This window comes from Pseudophryne corroboree (assembly GCF_028390025.1).
Source record: "Pseudophryne corroboree isolate aPseCor3 chromosome 3 unlocalized genomic scaffold, aPseCor3.hap2 SUPER_3_unloc_22, whole genome shotgun sequence".
Classification (NCBI taxonomy): domain Eukaryota; kingdom Metazoa; phylum Chordata; class Amphibia; order Anura; family Myobatrachidae; genus Pseudophryne; species Pseudophryne corroboree.
The window spans coordinates 977,128-1,001,648 of record NW_026967511.1 but is presented as its reverse complement, the minus strand read 5'-3'; the positions used below and the strand labels follow the sequence as shown (position 1 = coordinate 1,001,648).

At 50.6% G+C, this 24,521-nt stretch overlaps 1 pseudogene; it reads left to right on the top strand.

Moving 5' to 3' along the window:
• The window catches only part of LOC134983736 (zinc finger protein 585A-like), a 186,634-nt pseudogene that overhangs the window by 67,109 nt on the left and 95,004 nt on the right, over positions 1-24,521 (top strand).

Genomic DNA, 24,521 nt, shown 5'->3' with positions numbered 1-24,521 from the left:
TAACCCTGTCACCAAAGACAAGGGTGTCTCTCCTGTGGTGGTTGCAGAGTGCTCATCTTCTAGAGGGCCGCAGATTCGGCATTCAGGACTGGGTCCTGGTGACCATGGATGCCAGCCTGTGGAGCAGTCACACAGAGAAGAAATTTCCAGGGCTTGTGGTCAAGCCTGGAGACATCACTTCACATAAATATCTTGGAGCTAAGGGCCATTTACAATGCCCTAAGCCAAGCAAGACCTCTGCTTCAAGGTCAGCCGGTGCTGATCCAGTCGGACAACATCACGGCAGTCGCCCACGTAAACAGACAGGGCGGCACAAGAAGCAGGAGGGCAATGGCAGAAGCTGCAAGGATTTTTTGCTGGGCGGAAAATCATGTGATAGCATTGTCAGCAGTGTTCATTCCGGGAGTGGACAACTGGGAAGCAGACTTCCTCAGCAGACACGACCTCCACCCGGGAGAGTGGGGACTTCACCCAGAAGTCTTCCACATGATTGTAAACCATTGGGAAAAACCAAAGGTGGACATGAGGGCGTCCCGCCTAAACAAAAAATTGGACAGGTATTGCGCCAGGTCAAGGGACCCTCAGGCAATAGCTGTGGACGCTCTGGTAACACCGTGGGTGTACCAGTCAGTGTATGTGTTCCCTCCTCTTCCTCTCATACCAAAAGTACTGAGAATTATAAGACGGAGGGGAGTAAGAACTATACTCGTGGCTCCGGATTGTCCAAGAAGGACTTGGTACCCGGAACTTCAAGAGATGCTCACGGAGGACCCGTGGCCTCTACCTCTAAGAAGGGACCTGCTCCAGCAAGGACCCTGTCTATTCCAAAACTTACAGCGGCTGCGTTTGACGGCAGGGCGGTTGAACGCCGGATCCTGAAGGGAAAAGGCATTCCGGATGAAGTCATGCCTACCCTGATCAAAGCCAGGAAGGATGTAACCGCAAAGCATTATCACCGCATTTGGCGAAAATATGTTGCGTGGTGCGAGGCCAGTAAGGCCCCGATGGAGGAATTTCAACTAGGTCGATTCCTGCATTTCCTGCAAACAGGAGTGTCTATGGGCCTAAAATTGGGGTCCATTAAGGTTCAAATTTCGGCCCTGTCAATTTTCTTCCAAAAAGAACTAGCTTCAGTTCCTGAAGCTCAGATGTTTGTAAAAGGGGTACTGCATATACAGCCTCCTTTTGTGCCTCCAGTGGCACCTTGGGATCTCAATGTAGTTTTGGGGTTCCTAAAGTCACATTGGTTTGAACCACTTGAATCTGGGGAGTTAAAATATCTCACATGGAAAGTGGTCATGCTGTTGGCCCTGGCCTCGGCCAGGCGCGTGTCAGAATTGGCGGCTTTATCCTGTAAAAGCCCTTATCTGATCTTCCATTCAGACAGGGCAGAATTGAGGACTCGTCCTCATTTTCTCCCTAAGGTGGTTTCAGCGTTTCATCTGAACCAACCTATTGTGGTACCTGCGGCTACTAGTGACTTGGAGGACTCTAAGTTGTTGGACGTAGTCAGGGCCCTGAAAATATATGTTTCCAGGACGGCTGGAGTCAGAAAATCTGACTCGCTGTTTATCCTGTATGCACCCAACAAGCTGGGTGCTCCTGCTTCTAAGCAGACTATTGCTCGTTGGATTTGTAGTACAATTCAGCTTGCACATTCTGTGGCAGGCCTGCCACAGCCAAAATCTGTAAAAGCCCATTCCACAAGGAAGGTGGGCTCATCTTGGGCGGCTGCCCGAGGGGTCTCGGCTTTACAACTTTGCAGAGCAGCTACTTGGTCAGGGGCAAACACGTTTGCTAAATTCTACAAATTTGATACCCTGGCTGAGGAGGACCTGGAGTTCTCTCATTCGGTGCTGCAGAGTCATCTGCACTCTCCCGCCCGTTTGGGAGCTTTGGTATAATCCCCATGGTCCTTACGGAGTTCCAGCATCCACTAGGACGTCAGAGAAAATAAGATTTTACTTACCGATAATTCTATTTCTCGTAGTCCGTAGTGGATGCTGGGCGCCCATCCCAAGTGCGGATTGTCTGCAATACTTGTACATAGTTATTGTTAACTAAATCGGGTTATTGTTGTTGTGAGCCATCTATCCAGAGGCTCCTCTGTTATCATGCTGTTAACTGGGTTCAGATCACAGGTTGTACGGTGTGATTGGTGTGGCTGGTATGAGTCTTACCCGGGATTCAAAATCCTTCTTTATTGTGTACGCTCGTCCGGGCACAGTATCCTAACTGAGGCTTGGAGGGTCATAGGGGGAGGAGCCAGTGCACACCAGGTAGTCCTAAAGCTTTACTTTTGTGCCCAGTCTCCTGCGGAGCCGCTATTCCCCATGGTCCTTACGGAGTTCCCAGCATCCACTACGGACTACGAGAAATAGAATTATCGGTAAGTAAATTCTTATTATTTTCAGTGAGATCTGCTGGCAACAGACTCACTGCTACGAGGGACTTAGGGGAGAGAAGCGGACCTACCTGCTTGCAGCTAGCTTGGGCTTCTAAGGCTACTGGACACCATTAGCTCCAGAGGGATCGAACACAGGCCCAGCCTCGGTCGTCTGGTCCCGGAGCCGCGCCGCCGTCCCCCTTACAGAGGCAGAAGCAAGAAGAGCATCCTGGAAATCGGCGGCTGAAGACTTCGGTCTTCATTAAGGTAGCGCACAGCACTGCAGCTGTGCGCCATTGCTCCTCATGCACACCTCACACTCCGGTCACTGATGGGTGCAGTGCGCTGGGGGGGGGGGGGCCCTGGGCTGCAATTAGAGTACCTTACATTGGCAAATGGCACATAATATAGTCTAATAAGCTATATATGTGCAAAAATCCCCTGCCATAATATAAATATAAGAGCGGGAGAAGCCCGCCGAAAAAGGGGCGGGGCTATCTCCCTCAGCACACTAGCGCCATTTTCTCTTCACAGTGCAGCTGGAAGACAGCTCCCCAGGCTCTCCCCTGCAGGTCCAGACTTCTAGGATAAAAAAGAGAGGGGGGGGCACTAAATTTAGGCGAAAACTGTATATCAAAGCTATAGGGAAAATCACTTTCTGTTAGTGTAAATCCCTGATTAAATAGCGCTGTGGTGTGTGCTGGCATACTCTCTCTCTTTGTGGGGTCCTTTCCTCAGTCAGAGCATTCCCTGTGTGTGTGCGGTGTGTCGGTACGGCTGTGTCGACATGTTTGATGAGCAGGCTTATGTGGAGGCAGAGCAGGTGCCGATAAATGTGATGTCACCCCCTGCGTGGCCGACACCAGAGTGGGTGGATATGTGGAAGGTATTAACCGACAGTGTCAACTCCTTACATAAAAGGCTGGATGACGTAACAGCCGTGGGACAGCCGGCTTCTCAGTCTGCGCCTGCCCAGGCGTCTCAAAGGCCATCAGGGGCTCAAAAACGCCCGCTACCTCAGATGGCAGACACAGATGTCGACACGGAGTCTGACTCCAGTGTCGACGACGATGAGACATATACACAATCCACTAGGGGCATCTGTTGCATTATTACGGCAATAAAAAATGTGTTACACATTTCTGACATTAACCCAGGTACCACCAAAAAGGGTATTATGTTTGGGGAGAAAAAGCAGCCAGTGTTCTTTCCCCCATCAGATGAGTGAATGAAGTGTGTGAAGAAGCATGGGCTTCCCCCGATAAGAAACTGGTAATTTCTAAAAAGTTACACTTTCCCGCCAGAGGATAGGTCACGTTGGGAGATATCCCCTAGGGTGGATAAGGCGCTCACACGCTTGTCAAAAAGGGTGGCACTGCCGTCTCAGGATACGACCGCCTTGAAGGAGCCTGCTGATAGAAAGCAGGAGGCTATCCTGAAGTCTGTATATACACACTCAGGTACTATATTGAGACCTGCAATTGCGTCCGCTTGGATGTGTAGTGCTGCAGCAGCTTGGTCTGATACCCTGTCAGATAATATTGATACCTTAGACAGGGATACTATTTTCCTAACCATAGAGCATATTAAAGACGTCGTCTTATATATGAGAGATGCACAGAGGGATATTTGCCGGCTGGCATCTAGAATTAATGCAATGTCCATTTCTGCCAGGAGAGTATTATGGACTTGGCAGTGGACAGGGGATGCAGATTCTAAAAGGCACATGGAGGTTTTGCCTTATAAGGGTGAGGAATTGTTTGGGGATGGTCTCTCGGATCTCATATCCACAGCAACATCTGGGAAGTCAGCATTTTTACCCCAGATTCCCTCACAGCCTAAGAAAGCACCGTATTATCAGGTACAGTCCTTTTTGCCCAGAGGCAAGGGAAGAGGGAAAAAGCTGCACCAGGCAGCCAGTTCCCAGGATCAAAAATCTTCCCCCGCTTCCTCTAAGTCCACCGCATGACGCTGGGGCTCCACAGGCGGAGCCAGGTGCGGTGGGGGCTCGTCTCCGGAACTTCAGCGACCAGTTGGCTTGCTCACAGGTGGATCCCTGGGTTCTGCAAGTAGTATCACAGGGATACAGGCTGGAGTTCGAGGCGACTCCCCCTCGCCGTTACCTCAAATCAGCCTTGCCTGCTGCCCTCGGAGAAAGGGAGGTAGTACTGGCGGCAATTCACAAGCTGTACCTCCAGCAGGTGATAATCAAGATACCCCCCCTTCAACAGGGGCGGGGTTACTATTCCACAATGTTTGTGGTACCGAAACCAGATGGTTCGGTGAGACCCAGTCTAAATTTAAGATCCTTGAACATTTACATAAAAAAAGTTCAAGTTTTAGATGGAATCGCTCAGGGCGGTCATTGCAAGCCTGGAAGAGGGGGATTTTATGGTGTCATTGGACATCAAGGATGCTTACCTGCATGTCCCCATTTACCCACCCCACCAGGAGTACCTCAGGTTTGTGGTACAGGAATGTCATTACCAATTCCAGACGTTGCCGTTTGGTCTGTCCACGGCACCGCGGGTATTTACCAAGATAATGGCCGAAATGCTGATGTTCCTCCAAAAGAAGGGAGTCATGATTATACCGTACTTGGACGATCTCCTTTTTATAAAGGCGAGGTCCAAAGAGCAGTTGCTAGTCAGCGTAGCACTATCTCAGGAAGTGCTACATCAGCACGGCTGGATTCTGAATATCCCAAAGTCGCAGCTGATTCCTGCGACGCGTCTGCTGTTCTTGGGCATGATTCTGGACACAGAACAGAAGAAGATATTTCTCCCGGAGGAGAAGGCCCAGGAATTATCATCTCTGGTGAGGGACCTCCTGGTGGCTGCAGAGTGCTCATCTGCTCGAAGGCCGCAGATTCGGCATACAGGACTGGGTCCTGGTGACCACGGATGCAAGCCTCCGAGGTTGGGGTGCAGTCATCCAGGGAAGAAACTTCCAAGGACACTGGTCGAGTCAGGAAACTTCCCTACACATAAATATTCTGGAACTAAGGGCCATTTACAACGCCCTGAGTCAAGCAGAACCCCTGCTTCAAAACCAATCGGTTCTGATTCAGTCAGACAACATCACAGCGGTCGCCCATGTAAACCGCCAGGGCGGCACAAGAAGCAGGGTGGCAATGGCAGAAGCCACAAGGATTCTTCGTTGGGCGGAGAATCACGTGATAGCACTGTCAGCAGTGTTCATTCCGGCAGTGGACAACTGGGAAGCAGACTTCCTCAGCAGGCACGATCTCCACCCGGGAGAGTGGGGACTTCATCCAGAAGTCTTCCAGCTGATTGTGAACCGTTGGGAACGGCCACAGGTGGACATGATGGCGTCCCGCCTCAACAAAAAGCTAAAAAGATATTGCGCCAGGTCAAGGGACCCTCAGGCGATAGCTGTGGACGCTCTAGTGACACCGTGGGTGTACCAGTCGGTTTATGTGTTCCCTCCTCTTCCTCTCATACCCAAGGTACTGAGGATAATAAGAAGGAGAGGAGTAAGAACTATACTCATTATTCCGGATGGGCCAAGAAGAACTTGGTACCCAGAACTTCAAGAAATGATCTCAGAGGACCCATGGCCTCTGCCGCTCAGACAGGACCTGCTGCTGCAGGGGGCCTTGTCTGTTCCAAGACTTACCGCGGCTGCGTTTGACGGCATGGCGGTCTAACACCGGATCCTAAAGGAAAAGGGCATTCCGGAGGAAGTCATTCCTACGCTGATTAAAGCCAGGAAGGATGTGACCGCAAAACATTTTCTCCGCATATGGGGAAATATGTTGCTTGATGTGAGGCCAGGAAGGAATTTCAGCTGGGTCGATTTCTGCACTTCCTACAGTCAGGGGTGACTATGGGCCTAAAATTGGGTTCCATTAAGGTCCAGATTTTCTTCCAAAAAGAACTGGCTTCACTGCTTGAAGTTCAGACCTTTGTGAAGGGAGTGCTGCATATTCAGCCCCCTTTTGTGCCTCCAGTGGCACCTTGGGATCTCAACGTGGTGTTGGATTTCCTAAAGTCGCATTGGTTTGAACCACTTAAAACCGTTGCGTTAAAATATCTCACGTGGAAAGTGGTCATGCTATTGGCCTTGGCTTCGGCCAGGCGTGTATCAGAATTGGCGGCTTTGTCATGTAAAAGCCCTTATCTGATTTTCCATATGGATAGTGCGGAATTGAGGACTCGTTCCCAATTTCTTCCTAAGGTGGTATCAGCGTTTCATTTGAACCAACCTATTGTGGTGCCTGCGGCTACTTGAGACTTGGAGGATTCCAAGTTGCTGGACGTGGCCAGGGCCCTGAAAATCTGTTTCCAGGACGGCTAGAGTCAGGAAAACTGACTCGCTATTTATCCTGTATGCACCCAACAAGCTGGGTGCTCCTGCTTCAAAGCAGACTATTGCTCGCTGGATCTGTAGCACGATTCAGCTTGCACATTCTGCGGCTGGACTGCCGCATCCAAAATCTGTAAAGGCCCATTCCACAAGGAAAGTGGGCTCTTCTTGGGCGGCTGCCCGAGGAGTCTCGGCTTTACAACTTTGCCGAGCTGCTACTTGGTCGGGTTCAAACACCTTTGCAAAATTCAACAAGTTTGATACCCTGGCTGATGAGAACCTTGAGTTTGCTCATTCGGTGCTGCAGAGTCATCCGCACTCTCCCGACTGTTTGGGAGCTTTGGTATAATCCCCATGGTCCTTACGGAGTACCCAGCATCCACTATGACGTCAGAGAAAATAAGAATTTACTCACCGGTAATTCTATATCTCGTAGTCCGTAGTGGATGCTGGGAGCCCGTCCCACGTGCGGACTCTCTGCAATGCATGTATATAGTTATTGCATAACTAAAGGGTTATTGTTTGAGCCATCTGTTACTGAGGCTCATTTGTTATTCATACTGTTAACTGGGTATAGTTATCACAAGTTGTATGGTGTGATTGGTGTGGCTGGTATGAGTCTTACCCTGGATTCCAAATCCTTTCCTAGTAATGTCAGCTCTTCCGGGCACTGTTTCCCTAACTGAGGTCTGGAGGAGGGGCATAGAGGGAGGAGCCAGTGCACACCAGATAGTACCTAATCTTTCTTTTAGAGTGCCCAGTCTCCTGCGGAGCCCTCTATTCCCCATGGTCCTTACGGAGTACCCAGCATCCACTACGGACTACGAGAAATAGAATTACGGTGAGTAAATTCTTATTTTAAATAGTACCAGGGAGCAGGGACAGAGAGGGGCACCAGAGAGTAGGGACACAGAGAGGCGGCAGGGACAGAGGGGGGCGCCAGGGAGTAGGGACAGAGGGGGGCGCCAGGGAGTAGGGACAGAGGGGGGTGCCAGGGAGTAGGGACAGAGGGGGGCGCCAGGGAGTAGGGACAGAGGGGGCGCCAGGGAGTAGGGACAGAGGGGGGCGCCAGGGAGTAGGGACAGAGGGGGGCGCCAGGGAGTAGGGACAGAGAGGGGCGCCAGGGAGTAGGGACAGAGAGGGGCGCCAGGGAGTAGGGACAGAGAGGGGCGCCAGGGAGTAGGGACAGAGAGGGGCGCCAGGGAGTAGGGACAGAGAGGGGCGCCAGGGAGTAGGGACAGAGAGGGGCGCCAGGGAGTAGGGACAGAGGGAGGCGCCAGGGAGTAGGGACAGAGGGAGGCAGCAGGGAGTAAGGACAGAGGGAGGCAGCAGGGACAGGAGGAGGCAGCAGGGTGTAGGGACAGGAGGAGGCAGCAGGGTGTAGGAACAGAGGGAGGCAGTAGGGACAGAGGGAGGCAGGGACAGAGGCGGCAGGGAGTAGGGACAGAGGGAGGCTGCAGGGACAGAGGTGGCAGGGAGTAGGGACAGAGAGAGGCAGCAGGGAGAAGGGACAGAGACAGAGGGAGGGAGGCAGCAGAGACAGAGGGAGGGAGGCAGCAGAGACAGAGGGAGGGAGGCAGCAGGGACAGAGGGAGGGAGGCAGCAGGGACAGAGGGAGGGAGGCAGCAGGGACAGAGGGAGGGAGGCAGCAGGGACAGAGGGAGGGAGGCAGCAGGGACAGAGGCAGGCAGCAGGGACGGAGGCAGGGAGTAGGGACAGAGGGAGGCAGCAGGGACAGAAGGAGGCTGCAGGGAGTAGGGAAAGAAGGAGGTAGCAGGGAGTAGGGACAGAGAGGCAGCAGGGACAGAGAGGGGCGGCAGGGAGTAGGGACAGGGTGAGGCAACAGGGACAGAGAGAGGCGGCAGGGAGTAGGAACACAGAGAGGTGGCAGGGACAGAGAGGGGCGGCAGGGAGTAGGGACAGAGAGGGGCGGCAGGGAGTAGGGACAGAGAGGAGCGTCAGGGAGTAGGGACAGAGAGGGGCGGCAGGGTGTAGGGACAGGGGGAGGCAGTAGGGACAGAGTGAGGCGGCAGGGAGTAGGGACCGAGAGGGGCGGCAGGGAGTAGGGACCGAGAGGGGCGGCAGGGAGTAGGGACCGAGAGGGGCGGCAGGGAGTAGGGACCGAGAGGGGCGGCAGGGTGTAGGGACAGAGGGAGGCGACAGGGACAGAGAGTGGCGGCAGGGAGTAGGGACAGAGAGTGGCGGCAGGGAGTAGGGACAGAGAGTGGCGGCAGGGAGTAGGGACAGAGAGTGGCGGCAGGGAGTAGGGACAGAGAGTGGCGGCAGGGAGTAGGGGCAGGGGGAGGCAGCAGGGACAGAGGGAGGGAGTAGGGACAGAGTGAGGTGACAGAGAGGGGCGGCAGGGAGTAGGGACAGAGAGGGGCGGCAGGGAGTAGGGACAGAGAGGGGCGGCAGGGAGTAGGGACAGAGAGGGGCGGCAAGGACAGAGAGAGTGCAGACAGAAACCTCACCACCATACCACCACTCTCTAGGGACCAGGCCCCCACCGCGTATCTGTAAAAAGAGCCCTCTGGGCTGTTCCATGGACACTGCCAGCAGCAGTGGAGTCAGGCCGGGGGGTATAGTCCGTGTGTCGGCATGAGGCCAGACTGCCGCCAGCCTGTAGTTAGAGGATGCGGCCAGGGGGGAGCAGAAAATGCGGAGTGGGCAGCCGCCTGGGTGTGGAGGGAGAAGAGGGGAATCAGTGGGGTGAGCGGCGGCGGCGTCCAGCCGCGGGCACAGGGAACGAACTGCCCCAACCTCATGTATATACAGCAGCGGAGTCAGCCGGGCAGTGGTCCAGTGGGCTGCCAGTGGTTGAGTCACGCTACTTGCAGATGGAGGGCACCTGCAGCCATTAATAGAGGGGGGGGGGAGCAGAGGAGGAGAGGAGGGTGGGAGATCATACTCTTTATGGTCTGCGACAAATCAGCAGTGATCGGCAGCACGACAATCAGTAGGGGAGAGTGCGGGGAGGCAGAGGAACCTTCCGGTCCCTCTGAGATCAGCAGCGGAGGGAAGTTTCTCTTCCCTGCCGCTGCTAACACTCTCTATCTGGTCGCATCCTGTGCCACCAGGTCAGATACAGCACTTGCAGGCATGGTCACATCTGATGCCACCATGCCAGTCAAGAGGTTAAAATATCATCTCTACGCTAATGATACTGAAATCTACCTTTCCTCCCCGGACCTCTCCCCCGCTGTCCTCGTATCTCCAGCTGTCTCTCTGCTGTCTCTTCCTGGATGTCCCAGCGCTAGCTTACACTTATGTCTAACACTGAGCTGATCATCTTCCCTCCCTCCCACACTCTCATTATCTATTCATGGCACTACTATCTCCTCTAGCCCCCAAGTGCGCTGTCTTGCAGTAATCCTTGACTCCTCCCTCTCCATCACACCACACATTCAGCACCTCTCACAGTACTGCCGTTTCCATCTAAGAAACATCTCCAAGATCAGACCCTTTCTCACCCAGGACGCTACTAAGACCCTCATCCACTCACTGGTCTTCTCCAGATTGGACTACTATAATCTCCTCCTGACTGGCCTTCCTGACATACGCCTCTCTCCACTCCAATCTATCCTCAGTGCTGCTGCCTGGCTCATCCTCCTCACCAAATGTACCACGTCCACCTCCCCTCTCTTACAAGCCCTTCACTTGCTTCCCTTACCATTCAGAATCCAATTCAAGCTTCTCACATGCAAAGCCCTCACCCACTCCTCTCCCTCTTGCATCTCTGACCTTATCTCTCTGGACACTCCCACCTGTCCTCTTCTCTCCGCTAATGAACACGGTCTCTCCTGCCAACTGATTACCTCCTCCCATTCCTACCTATAAGATTTCTCACGTGCTCTCCCCATCTGACTCTCCACCTCTCTACAAAACTTCAAATGGGCTCTCAAGTCCCACTTCTTCACCAACCCAGCCAACTGTCCTCCTAACCCTATTATCCATGCTCACAGTCTACCACTACTATGTCACCCTGGTCTGTTAGCATTATCTATAGTAATAACACAGGGACATGACTGGGGAGGTGAGGGGATCTGGGAGTGTCACAGTGACATTACTTATATCTATAGTAATAATACAGGGACATGACTGGGGAGGTGAGGGGATCTGGGAGCGTCAGTGACATCACTTATATCTATAGTAATAATGCAGAGACATGACTGGGGAGGTGTGGGGATCTGGGAGTATTTACAGTGATATTGATGTCTCCCCCATTTCGCAGGGTTACATAGTAGTGAAGAAGACATCTGATGAGTGTGAGGCACCCAGCAGAACCCAGAGCCTCATCCCGGTGCCTCCACCTCACTCACTGATACATCAGAAGATCCTGGAACTCACCAACAAGATCATTCAGCTGTTGACTAGAGAGGTGACTGCTGGGAATGGAGCATTATACAGTAACACCAGGGGATGTGTCTGGGTGATGACTAGAGAGGTGACTGCTGGGAATGGGGCATTATACAGTAACACCAGGGGACGTGTCTGGGTGATGACTGGAGAGGTGACTGCTAAGAATGGGACATTATACAGTAACACCAGGGGACGTGTCTGGGTGATGACTGGAGAGGTGACTGCTGGGAATGGGGCATTATACACTAACACCAGGGGACGTGTCTGGTGATGACTGGAGAGGTGACTGCTGGGAATGGGGCATTATACAGTAACACCAGGGGATGTGTCTGGGTGATGACTGGAGAGGTGACTGCTGGGAATGGGGCATTATACAGTAACAGGGGGATGTGTCTGGATGATGACTGGAGAGGTGACTGCTGGGAATGGGACATAATACAGTAAAAGGGGGATGTGTCTGGGTGATGACTGGAGAGGTGACTGCTGGGAATGGGGCATTATACAGTAACACCAGGGGATGTGTCTGGGTGATGACTGGAGAGCTGACTGCTGGGAATGGGGCATTATACAGTAACAGGAGGATGTGTCTGGATGATGACTGGAGAGGTGACTGGTGGGAATGGGGCATTAGGGACGTGTCTGGGTGATGACTGGGGAGGTGACTGCTGAGAATGGGGCATTATACAGTAACACCAGGGGATGTGTCTGGGTGATGACTGGAGAGGTCACTGCTGGGAATGGGACATTATACAGTAACACCAGGGGATGTGTCTGGGTGATGACTGGAGAGGTGACTGCTGGGAATGGGACATTATACAGTAACACCAGGGGACGTGTCTGGGTGATGACTGGAGAGGTGACTGCTGGGAATGAGACATTATATAGTATCACCAGGGGACTTGTCTGGGTGATGACTGGAGAGGTGACTGCTGGGAATGGGGCATTATACAGTAACACCAGGGGATGTGTCTGGGTGATGACTGGAGAGGTGACTGCTGGGAATGGGACATTATACAGTAACACCAGGGGACGTGTCTGGGTGATGACTGGAGAGGTGACTGCTGGGAATGAGACATTATATAGTATCACCAGGGGACTTGTCTGGGTGATGACTGGAGAGGTGACTGCTGGGAATGGGGCATTATACAGTAACAGGGGGATGTGTCTGGATGATGACTGGAGAGGTGACTGCTGGGAATGGGACATAATACAGTAAAAGGGGGATGTGTCTGGGTGATGACTGGAGAGGTGACTGCTGGGAATGGGGCATTATACAGTAACACCAGGGGATGTGTCTGGGTGATGACTGGAGAGCTGACTGCTGGAAATGGGGCATTATACAGTAACAGGAGGATGTGTCTGGATGATGACTGGGGAGGTGACTGCTGAGAATGGGGCATTATACAGTAACACCAGGGGATGTGTCTGGGTGATGACTGGAGAGGTGACTGCTGGGAATGGGGCATTATACAGTAACAGGGGGATGATGACTGGAGAGGTGACTGCTGGCAATGGGACATTATACAGTAATACCGGGGGATGTGTCTGGGTGATGACTGGAGAGGTGACTGCTGGGAATGGGACATTATACAGTAACACCAGGGGATGTGTCTGGGTTATGACTGGAGAGGTGACTGCTGGGAATGGGGCATTATACAGTAACACTGGGGGATGTGTCTGGGTGATTACTGGAGAGGTGACTGCTGGGAATGGGGCATTATACAGTAACACTGGGGGACTTGTCTGGGTGATGACTGGAGAGGTGACTGCTGGGAATGGGACATTATACAGTAGCACCAGGGGATGTGTCTGGGTGATGACTGGAGAGGGGACTACTGGGAATGGGGCATTATACAGTAACACCAGGGGAAGTGTCTGGGTGATGACTGGAGAGGTGACTGCCGGGAATGGGACATTATACAGTAACACCGGGGGATGTGTCTGGGTGATGACTGGAGAGGTGACTGCTGGGAATGGGACATTATATAGTAACACCAGGGGATGTGCCTGGGTGATGACTGGAGCAGTGACTGCTGGCAATGGGACATTATACAGTAATACCGGGGGATGTGTCTGGGTGATGACTGGAGAGGTGACTGCCGGGAATGGGACATTATACAGTAACACTGGGGGATGTGTCTGGGTGATTACTGGAGAGGTGACTGCTGGGAATGGGACATTATACAGTAACACCGGGGGATGTGTCTGGGTGATGACTGGAGAGGTGACTGCTGGGAATGGGACATTATACAGTAACACCGGGGGATGTGTCTGGGTGATGACTGGAGAGGTGACTGCTGGGAATGGGACATTATACAGTAACACCAGGGGACGTGTCTGGGTGATGACTGGAGAGGTGACTGCTGGGAATGGGACATTATACAGTAACACCAGGGGACGTGTCTGGGTGATGACTGGAGAGGTGACTGCTGGGAATGGGACATTATACAGTAACACCAGGGGACGTGTCTGGGTGATGACTGGAGAGGTGACTGCTGGGAATGGGACATTATACGGTAACACCGGGGGACGTTTCTGGGTGATGACTGGAGAGGTGACTGCTGGGAATGGGGTATTATACAGTAACACCAGGGGATGTGTCTGGGTGATGACTGGAGAGGTGACTGCTGGGAATGGGACATTATACAGTAACACCGGGGGATGTGTCTGGGTGATGACTGGAGAGGTGACTGCTGGGAATGGGGTATTATACAGTAACACCATGAGATGTGTCTGGGTGATGACTGGAGAGGTGACTGCTGGGAATGGGACATTATACAGTAACACCAGGGGATGTGTCTGGGTGATGACTGGAGAGGTGACTGCTGGGAATGGGGTATTATACAGTAACACCATGAGATGTGTCTGGGTGATGACTGGAGAGGTGACTGCTGGGAATGGGACATTATACAGTAACACCAGGGGATGTGTCTGGGTGATGACTGGAGAGGTGACTGCTGGGAATGGGACATTATACAGTAACACCAGGGGACGTGTCTGGGTGATGACTGTATCACTGTGTGTGTCAGGTTCCTATAAGGTGTCAGGAAGTCACTGTCTATGTCTCCATGCAGGAGGGGGAGTATATAGAGGAACACAGGGGTCTGTACAAGGACGTGATGATGGAGAATCACCGGCCCCTCACATCACTGGGTAAGAGGAGACTGTCATGTATTGTACAGGGGAGAGCAGGTATGGGGGCCCCCTATATATACACACATCATCTGATAATCACATATATACACTGTACTCAGTCACTGTGTGTCTCCTACAGATGGGCCCAGTAGCAGAGATACCCCAGAGAGATGTCCCCGTCCTCTGTATTCCCAGGATTGTACAGAGGAGATTCACAGGATCCCACAGGAGGATCAGGTAGGTGGGATTTAGGGTCTCCCCAATATACCAAAGTGACTGTCACTATATGATCTGTAGAGAAGCTGTGTGTCTTATACACTGATATTATACTGTTTCACCTCCGTTTAATCTGACTGTATGTAAATGTCATTATAGTGTTTTCTCATACGTCCTAGAGGATGCTGGGGACACTTCAAGAACCATGGGATATAGACGGGATCCGCGGGAGACATGGGCACTTTAAGACTTTGAAGGAGTGTGAACTGGCTCCTCCGTCTATGCCCCTCCTCCAGACTCCAGTTTTAGAATTGTGCCCAGGGAGACTGGTCACACACAGGGGAGCTCTACTGAGTTTCTCGGAAAAGACTTTGTTAGGTTTTTTAGACCTGCTGGCAACAGTCTCCCTGCTTCGTGGGACTTAGGGGAGAGAAGCAGAACTACTTCCAGTAAGTTAAAGGCACTGCTTCTTGGCTACAGGACACCATTAGCTCCTGAGGGTTTGGAACACTAGGTACGCCTAGGGGTTCATACCCAGAGCATGCCGTCACCCCCCTTGCAGAGCCAGAAGACAGGTGAGTAGAAGATAGAAGACTTCAGTGATGGCTTCTGAGGTACCGCACAGGGATCGCGCTGCGCGCCATGCTCACACACGCAGAGCCACTACAGGGTGCAGAGCGTGGGGGTGGGGGGTGGGGGGGGCCCTGGGTAGCATAAAATCCTAATTTTCAGGCTGGCAAAAGTGGAATATAGTGCCTGGGCACAAAATCCGAACCCCCGCCAGTATATTATATTAAGAAAATAGCGGGCTGAAGTGCGCCATTAAGGGGGCGGGGCTTAGCCCTCACAGCTCTCATCAGCGCCATTTTCTCTTCACAGAAGCTGTAGAGATGCTGGTCGTCTCCTCCAAACACTGCTGTACAGGTACAAGTGACAGGGTGCAAAACGGGGGGAAGGGAGGGGGGCACATAATTTGGTGCAAATATAAAAGCGCTACTGGTCTGGGGCTTTATATTAGTTTTGGATCTGAGATTGAGCGCTGGGTTGTGAGCTGGCAAACTCCCTCTGTGTTTCTCTGACAGGCTTTACTGTGGGTCTGCCCCCTATTTGCCCAGTGTGTCTGTGGGTGTCGGTACGCGTGTGTCGGCATGTCTGAGTGCTCATCCCAGGAGGAGACTGTATTAGGGGCAGAAACGGCTGTGGGAGTGACCCTGTCGGCAGCGCCGACTCCTGATTGAGTAAATGTGTTGAATGCTAATGTGGCTCTTATTAATAAGAGATTGGATAAATCTGACTCTCAGAACCAGGCATGAAAGAAGTCTGTGGAGGATGTGTTATCACAGGTTCAGACCCCCTCGGGGTCACATAAATGTTCATTTGCTCAGTTGGCAGATACAGATACCGACACGGACTCCAGTGTCGACTATAGTGATTCCAGATTAGACCTAAAATTGGCAAAGAGCATTCAGTACATGATTGTGGTGATAAAAGACTTATTACATATCACTGAAGACCCTGCTGTTCCTGATACTAGGGTCTGTATGTATAAGGGAAAGAAACCTGAGGCAACGTTTCCTCCCTATCATGAACTGAATACTCTGAAAAAATGTGGGAAAATCCTGACAAAAAGTTTCTGATTCCCAAAAGAATTCAGTTGGCGTATCCGTTCCCCTCTGGGGATAGAGATAAGTGGGAGTCATACCCCATTGTGGACAAGGCCCTATCACCGTTGTCTAAAAAGGTGGCTTTACCGTCTCCTGATACGGCAGCCCCTAAGGAACCTGCGGATCGTAGACAGGAGAATACGTTAAAATCCATTTACGTCACCACAGGTACGCTGCTCAGACCAACCATTGCATTGACGTGGGTGAGTAGTGCTATTGAAAAATAGGCAGAGAACTAGTCATCTGATATAGATACCCTAGATAGGAATAGCATCCTGTTAACTCTAGGTTATATCAGGGACGCTGCGGCCTACCTAAAGGAGACGGCAAGAGATATTGGCATTTTAGGATCAAGAGCCAATGCCATGGCGGATTCAGCTAGGAGGGCATTGTGGATTCATCAATGGAATGCTGATGCGGACTCTAAGAAAGCTATGGAGTCTCTCCCATATAAAGATGGTGTCTTGTATGGTGACTGTCTCGCTGATTTGGTACCTATGGCTACCGCAGGTAAGTCATCATTTTTGCCTTATGTTCCTCCACAACAAAAGAAAGCTCACCACTTTCAGATGCAGTCCTTTCGGCCCAATAAATACAAGAAAGGCAGAGGTTCTTCCTTCCTTGCTAATAGAGGAAGGGGAAAAGGTAAAAGATCTTCGGCCGTGGCAGGTTCCCAGGAGCAGAAGTCCTCCCCAGCTTCTGCCAAATCCAGCGCATGACGCTTGGGCTCCTCTCCAGTAGTCCGCACAGGTGGGGGCATGTCTCAAGCTCTTCAGTCAATTCTGGGCTCGTTCGGCCCTGGACCCATGGGTTTTAGAAATAGTGTCCCAGGGGTACAAACTGGAGTTTCAAGACGTTCCCCCTCACCGATTTTTCAAATCGGCCTTACCAGCTTCTCTTCCGGACAGGAAGGTTGTATGCGATGCAATGCAGAAGTTGTGTCTAAATCAAGTCATTATCAGGGTTCCCCCGTCACAACAGGGAGAAGGCTTTTATTCAAGCCTGTTTGTGGTCCCGAAACCATACGGCTCGGTCAGACCAATTCTGAACCTGAAATCCCTCAATCTTTACCTAAAGAAAATTCAAATTCAAGATGGAATCTCTCCGAGCAGTGATCTCCAGTCTGGAGGAAGGGGATTTCCTGGTGTCGGTCGACATAAAGGATGCCTACTTACACATCCCCATATATCCTCCACATCAGGCTTACCTGAGGTTTGCTATTCAGGATTGTCATTACCAATTTCAGACGTTGCCGTTTGGTCTGTCCACGGCTCCGAGGATTTTCACCAAGGTAATGGCGGAAATGATGTTTCTCCTTCGCAAACAAGGACTCACAATTATCCCTTACTTGGACGATCTCCTGATAAAAGCGAGATCCAAAGGCAAGCTGGAGCAGGACATTGCGCTCTCCCTGACAGTTCTGCAGCAACATGGTTGGCTCCTGAACTTGCCGAAGTCACAGTTAAATTCGACGAAATGTCTGTCGTTTTTGGGAATGATTCTGGACACGGAATTACAGAGAGTTTTTCTTCCAGAAGAGAAGGCTCTGGAAATTCAGAGTTTGGTCAAACAAATTATGAAACCACAGAGAGTATCAATCCATCAATGCACTCGATTGCTGGGTAAGATGGTGGCGGCCTACGAGGCCATTCAATTTAGCAGATTCCATGCCAGAGTGTTTCAGTGGGACCTATTGGACAAGTGGTCCGGATCCCATCTGCACATGCAGCGGAAAATAATCCTGTCCTCCAAGACCAGAATCTCAGTCCTGTGGTGGCTGCACAGCTCTCACCTCCTAGAGAGACGCAGGTTCGGGATCCAGGACTAGATCCTAGTAACCACGGATGCGAGTCTCTGAGGCTGGGGAGCAGTCACACAGGGGGAAACCTTCCAGGGAAAATGGTCAAGCCAGGAAGTTTGTTTACACATAAACGTTCTAGAGTTAAGGGCCATATACAACGGCCTTCTTCAAGCGGAATGTCTTCTTCGCAACCTGCCCGTCCTAATACAGTCGGACAACATAACAGCAGTAGCGCACATAAACCGCCAGGGCGGAACAAAGAGCAGGGCGGCAATGGCAGAGGCCACAGAAGTTCTCCGCTGGGCGGAAAGACATACAAGCACTCTGTCAGCAATCTTCATTCCAGGAGTGGACAACTGGGAAGCAGACTTCCTCAGCAGACACGATCTCCATCCAGGAGAGTGGGATCTTCATCAAGAGGTCTTCACAGAAGTGACAAGTCTTTGGGGAATTCCTCAAATAAACATGATGGCGTCTAGCCTCAACAAGAAACTTCAGAGATATTGTTCCAGGTCGAGGGACCCTCAAGCAATAGCAGTGGACGCGCTGGTGACACCATGGGTGTTTCAGTCGGTGTACGTGTTCCCTCTGCTTCCACTCATTCCAAAGGTGCTAAAGATCATAAGAAGAACAAAGGTTCAGGCGATCCTCATTGTTCCGGACTAGCCAAGGAGTGCTTGGTATCCAGATCTTCAGGAATTACTCATGAGATCCCTGGCCTCTTCCTCTACAAGAGGACCTGTTACAGCAGGGGCCGTGCGTATATCACGACTTACCGCGGCTACGTTTGACGGCTTGGCGGTTGAACGCCGGATCCTAGCCCGAAAGGGTATTCCCAGTGAAGTCATTCCCACACTACTTCAGGCTAGAAAAGGAGTAACGTCTAAACATTATCACCGTATTTGGAGAAAATACGTGTCTTGGTGTGAATCCAAGAAGGCTCCTACCGAAGAATTTCAGTTAGGGCGTTTTCTCCATTTCCTGCAAGCAGGTGTGGATGCGGGCCTAAAGTTAGGCTCGATTTTAAAGTACAAATTTCGGCCTTATCGGTTTTCTTTCAAAAACAATTGGCCTCCCTTCCAGAACTTCAGACTTTCGTGAAAGGAGTTTTGCACATCCAACCTCCATTTGTGACCCCAGTGGCACCATGGGATCTTAACGTGGTGTTGCATTTTCTTCAATCATATTGGTTTGAACCTTTACAGAAGGTAGAGTTGAAATTCCTTACTTGGAAAGTGATCATGCTGTTTGCCTTGGCATCTGCAAGGCGGGTGTCTGAATTGGCGGCCTTGTCTCACAAGAGTCCTTATTTAATCTTCCATGAGGATAGAGCGGAGTTGAGGATTCGTCAACAATTTCTGCCTATTGTGGTACCAGTGGCTACTAACGCCTTTGCGGAGTCAAAATCTCTCGATGTTTTCAGGGCCTTGAAGATTTATGTCACCAGAACGGCTTAACTTAGGAAATGGAAGCTCTGTTTATCCTGTATGCTGCCAACAAGGTTGGGACTCCTGCTTCCAAGGAGACTATTGCGCGCTGGATCTGCAATACGATTCAGCAGGCTCATTCTACGGCTGGATTGCCTTTAACAAAATCAGTGAAGGCCCATTCTACCAGGAAAGTGGCCTCATCCTGGGCGGCTGCCCGCCGAGTCTCGGCATTACAACTCTGCCGAGCAGCTACTTGGTCGGGTTCAAACACTTTTGCGAAATTTTACAAGTTTGATACCCTGGCTGATGAGGACCTCATGTTTGGTCAATCGGTGCTGCAGAGTCATCCGCACTCTCCCATTTGTTCTGGAGCTTTGGTATAAACCCCGTGGTTCTTATGGTGTCCCCAGCATCCTCTAGGATGTATGAGAAAATAGGATTTTAATACCTACTGGTAAATCCTTTTCTCTTAGTCCGTAGAGGATGCTGGGCACCCATCCTAGTGCGGGCTGCATCTGCAGTTATTAATTATGTTTACACACCGGTTGTGTTTCTGTTATAGTCAGCCTGTTGCTGACATGGTTCATGCCGTTGACTGGAGTTTGTTAAATGCCAGGTTGTACGGCGTGTTTGTGGTGTGAGCTGGTATGTGTTCTACCTTAGTTTAACAATAAATCCTTTTCCTCGAAATGCCCGTCTCCCTGGCCACAGTTCCTATAACTGGAGTCTGGAGGAGGGGCATAGAGGGAGGAGCCAGTTAACACCCCTTCAAAGTCTTAAAGTGCCCATGTCTCCAGCGGATCCCATCTATACCCCATGGTTCTTGAAGTGTCCAGAGCATCCTCTACGGACTAAGAGAAAAGGATTTACCGGTAGGTATTAAAATCCTATTTTGTTTTATTTTTTAGGTTGAACGACTGTCTGATATTAAAACAGAAGATGTAGAGGGAGAAGAGACGAATGTGACTGATATAAAGGCAGAAGATACAGAGGGAGAAGAAGAGACATATGTGACTGATATAAAGGCAGAAGATATAGAGGGAGAAGAAGAGACGTATGTGACTGATATGAAGGAAGAAGATATAGAGGGAGAAGAAGAGACGTATGTGACTGATATGAAGGCAGAAGATATAGAGGGAGAAGAAGTTACGTATGTGACTGATATAAAGACAGAAGATATAGAGGGAGAAGAAGAGACGTATCTGAGAGGTGATCAGCAGTGTAAGGAGGAGGAGATCCCTACAGATATCAGCACAGGTGAGTAATAATCACTTATTACAGAAGAGTCACAGATTCTCCTTTATCAGTCACTACAGCAATCTCTCATCCTACACCCTCCTCTGTCAGTACAGACTGAGGAAAATGTATCTGCCCAGTGGAGGAGCCTTCAGCCCCTATTATACTCCTGCTCTCCCCCTCACATCATGTTACTGTGTGTTACCAGCCCTGAGATCTGACCAGTCTCCTCCCCGCACTCTCTGGTGTATCTCATACATCAGGAGCCATCAGCCCCTATTATACTCCTGCTCTCCCCTTCACATCATGTCACTGTGTGTTACCAGCCCAGAGATCTGACCAGTCTCCTCCCCACACTCTCTGGTGTATCTCATACATCAGGAGCCATCAGCCCCTATTATACTCCTGCTCTCCCCCTCACATCATGTCGCTGTGTGTTACCAGCCCAGAGATCTGACCAGTCTCCTCCCCACACTCTCTGGTGTATCTCATACATCAGGAGCCATCAGCCCCTATTATACTCCTGCTCTCCCCTCACATCATGTCACTGTGTGTTACCAGCCCAGAGACCTGACCAGTCTCCTCCCCACACTCTCTGGTGTATCTCATACATCAGGAGCCATCAGCCCCTATTATACTCCTGCTCTCCCCCTCACATCATGTCACTGTGTGTTACCAGCCCAGAGATCTGACCAGTCTCCTCCCCACACTCTCTGGTGTATCTCATACATCAGGAGCCATCAGCCCCTATTATACTCCTGCTCTCCTCACATCATGTCACTATGTGTCACCAGCCCAGAGATCTGACCAGTCTCCTCCCCACACTCTTTGGTGTATCTCGTGCATCAGAAGACATCAGCCCCTATTTTCTCTGGCAGGGTCCACAGGTTATCCACAGGATAACATTGGGATATGATGGAGCGACAGCGGATTGGCACCAAACGATCACAAGCTTTCTGGCCTCCCAGGATGCGACGGGCTCGTCCATATACCCCTGCCCTCCAACTCGGTCAAATCCGTTTTTTTGTCTGGTGCGGCAGGAGCCCTAAGCTTGTTTATTTAAGTTTTATAGTCTTACTATGTTTTTGAGTGATATTTCCTAACAGCGTCTTACACGCATATTGGAAAGAGTCGCTCCAACAACTCTCCGCCGAGTCGCAACAACACTTACCCACGGTACAAGTGCTGTCTCGACGGGCGTCTGTTTCGGATATACTAGCAGGTCCAGCAGACGTTACCAGGCTGTGGCCGGAGCACGGGGAGAAGGTAAGGCATCGGTTCCACTTAGGAGGGGAATACGGACACAGCCGCACTGTTTTGGGAGGAGACTACCAAACAGTAGCTGGCGCTCCGCCACCACGGGTGCTCCAGCGCTAGGCCTTAGGGATCATAAGGCACCAGGATTAGTTGAGGCTGCGATCCCTAGGGTTGATGTCAGTGGTGGGGTGTCAGACGCTCTCCTGGTCGCCCCTCCTCCCAGTTCATGACCAGTTTCCGTGTGTCTCCCGCCATGTACGGACTGCCTCACTTCCGTCTCAGACGCTACCACAAGGGGTCTCGGTCGCAGCATAGGCCGCTGCGTCTGTATACACTAAGGTTTACCACTAAGAGACTGGGTCGCAGACATGAGCGTCTGCATGCACTAACGTTCACTGAGCGTCTGTGTCCACTAAAAAGTACCGGAGCGGCAGTGTACACTAGTAGCGTCTGGATCCACTCAGCGTTCGCGAACGTATTGCGCGATCCTGGAAGTGGGGTGAGTCTCCCTGTATCCCACTCTACATAGTACGGGTTATACAGCACTACATTTCTATCTACTTTTGTTAGTATGAATAGTTAAGTTTAGTGCCTATTGCATATGAGTCTGTGTACATTACTGTGGTTTTCTTCGCTATGCGTCTGAATACGTTAAATAACTGTATAGAACAGAATGCAGTAATATGTACTCCTACATACTTGAAATGTGTTCGTAGTTGATAATATGCTCATATGACTAAAATATAACATGTACTGACTGCTTGTGTGATTGCTGACTTTGTTTGTCAGTGTCTCTTCTGTGCCTCAGTGCTGGTGCTTGGGTTGGGGTCAGATTGATATCACTTTAATACAGTAAAGTGATTACAGTCACATATTGTGCAGTATACTGTGTAAAGCTGATTATCATGTCTAAGAGCGGCAAAGGTGACAAGGTTACATTATCCGTAACACCAACACTTATAACATCTTTATCCTGCAAGGTGGAGTTATCAACACAAACTCTGGCACATGATGGTTTATGTGCAATTTTTTTTGCGTTTCAGCAGATTGCAAGGCAAATCCCTGTTCAACTACAAATAGATCCACCTTGGGCTATGTTTGCACAAACCTTATCCAGTGTAGCTGACAGGTTGGTTCCTACAGCTTCAACCTCAGGAATAGGGTACACCATTAACCCATACATGCAGCTCCCGTCTTATGGTATAACCCCAACAGCTTCTACAAATCAACAAGCTGATAAACCAAGGGTAAATATCATCAAATTCACAGGCTACACAGGATGATACATCAGATGAGGATAGCTCCATATATTCTACTTTACCATATGAAGAACCGGTAGAAGGTTTCAGCTCAGAGGATATAGATGAGTTAATTGGAGCAATGAAGGCTATTCTGTCTCTAGAGCAGTGGTTCTCAAACTCGGTCCTCAGGACCCCACACAGTGCATGTTTTGCAGGTAACTCAGCAAGTGCACAGGTGTATTAATTACTCACAGACACATTTTAAAAGATCCACAGGTGAAGCTAATTATTTCACTTGCGATTCTGTGAGACCTGCAAAACATGCCCTGTGTGGGGTCCTGAGGACCGAGTCCGAGAACCTGTGCTCTAGAGGATTCAGCAGAGCCAATAATAAAAACTAAGGCACCTGTGTTTAAACGTCTCAAAATAGTTAGGGTTGAGTTTCCAGGGTCAGAGGAACTGACGGAAATTATGGAGGAAGCTTGGGCTACGCCCAATAGGAAATATAGAATTCCCCAAAAAATGGGATTCCTATTAGCCTTATCCAACTGGGGACTGTTTAAAAAGAGAAGTGCCTCCTAAGGTAGATACGCACGTCATTCGATTAGTGCGAAAATCTATTTTGCCTTTACCATCAACATCGTTAAATGATGTCACCGACAGAAGAGTTGATGGTTTTTTGAAAAACATTTTTTCTCTGTCAGGGGCCGTCATAAGGCCGGCTATGGCCTCAGCCTGGATGGCAAAAGCGGTAGCTGAATGGGCTAATGAACTGGAAAATGGTCTCTCAGCACCTACTAGGGAGCAGGAATCTGATATAGCTCATATAAAACAGGCTGCGTAATTCTTAGAATCAGCAGTGGATATGGGTACGATTGCTTCCAAAGCGTCAGCCTTAACGGTATCTGCTCACAGAGCAATTTGGCTACGTACATGGAAAGCTGATTCAGAATCCAAGAAGGTTCTGGAATTTTTACCTTTTGTTGGGAATATTCTCTTTGGTAAGGAACTGACAGATATTCTGGAGTCAGAAGCTGAATCCAAGAAGGTCAGGTTTCATGCCAGTTATAACCCTAGGCCTAGAGGTTCGGGGTTTCGGCCATTAAACCAAAAGGCAAAAATGATTCTAAGCAGACCCAGTACAATAAGTCTGGTAAAGCAAAGAAGCAATGGGCCACCAGAGGGCCAGCTTCCAAACCAGAACAGAAACCATCAGCCTAATGGTGCGGGCGTCCACCTGGGGGACCCCAAGGTAGGGGGCCGACTTCTTCAGTTTGCACACATATGGCAGCAGTACACGACAGATGCTTGGGTGTAAGAAGTGGTATCTCTGGGTTATGTTTTCCCTTTCAAGAAGCAGCCTCCTCGAAGGTTTTTTTGCATTAGCCGATCTCGTATAGAGGCAAAGGCCAGGACCCTGCAAGAAGCAGTTCAGAAATTGCTTCAGTCAGGGGTAATTATTCCAGT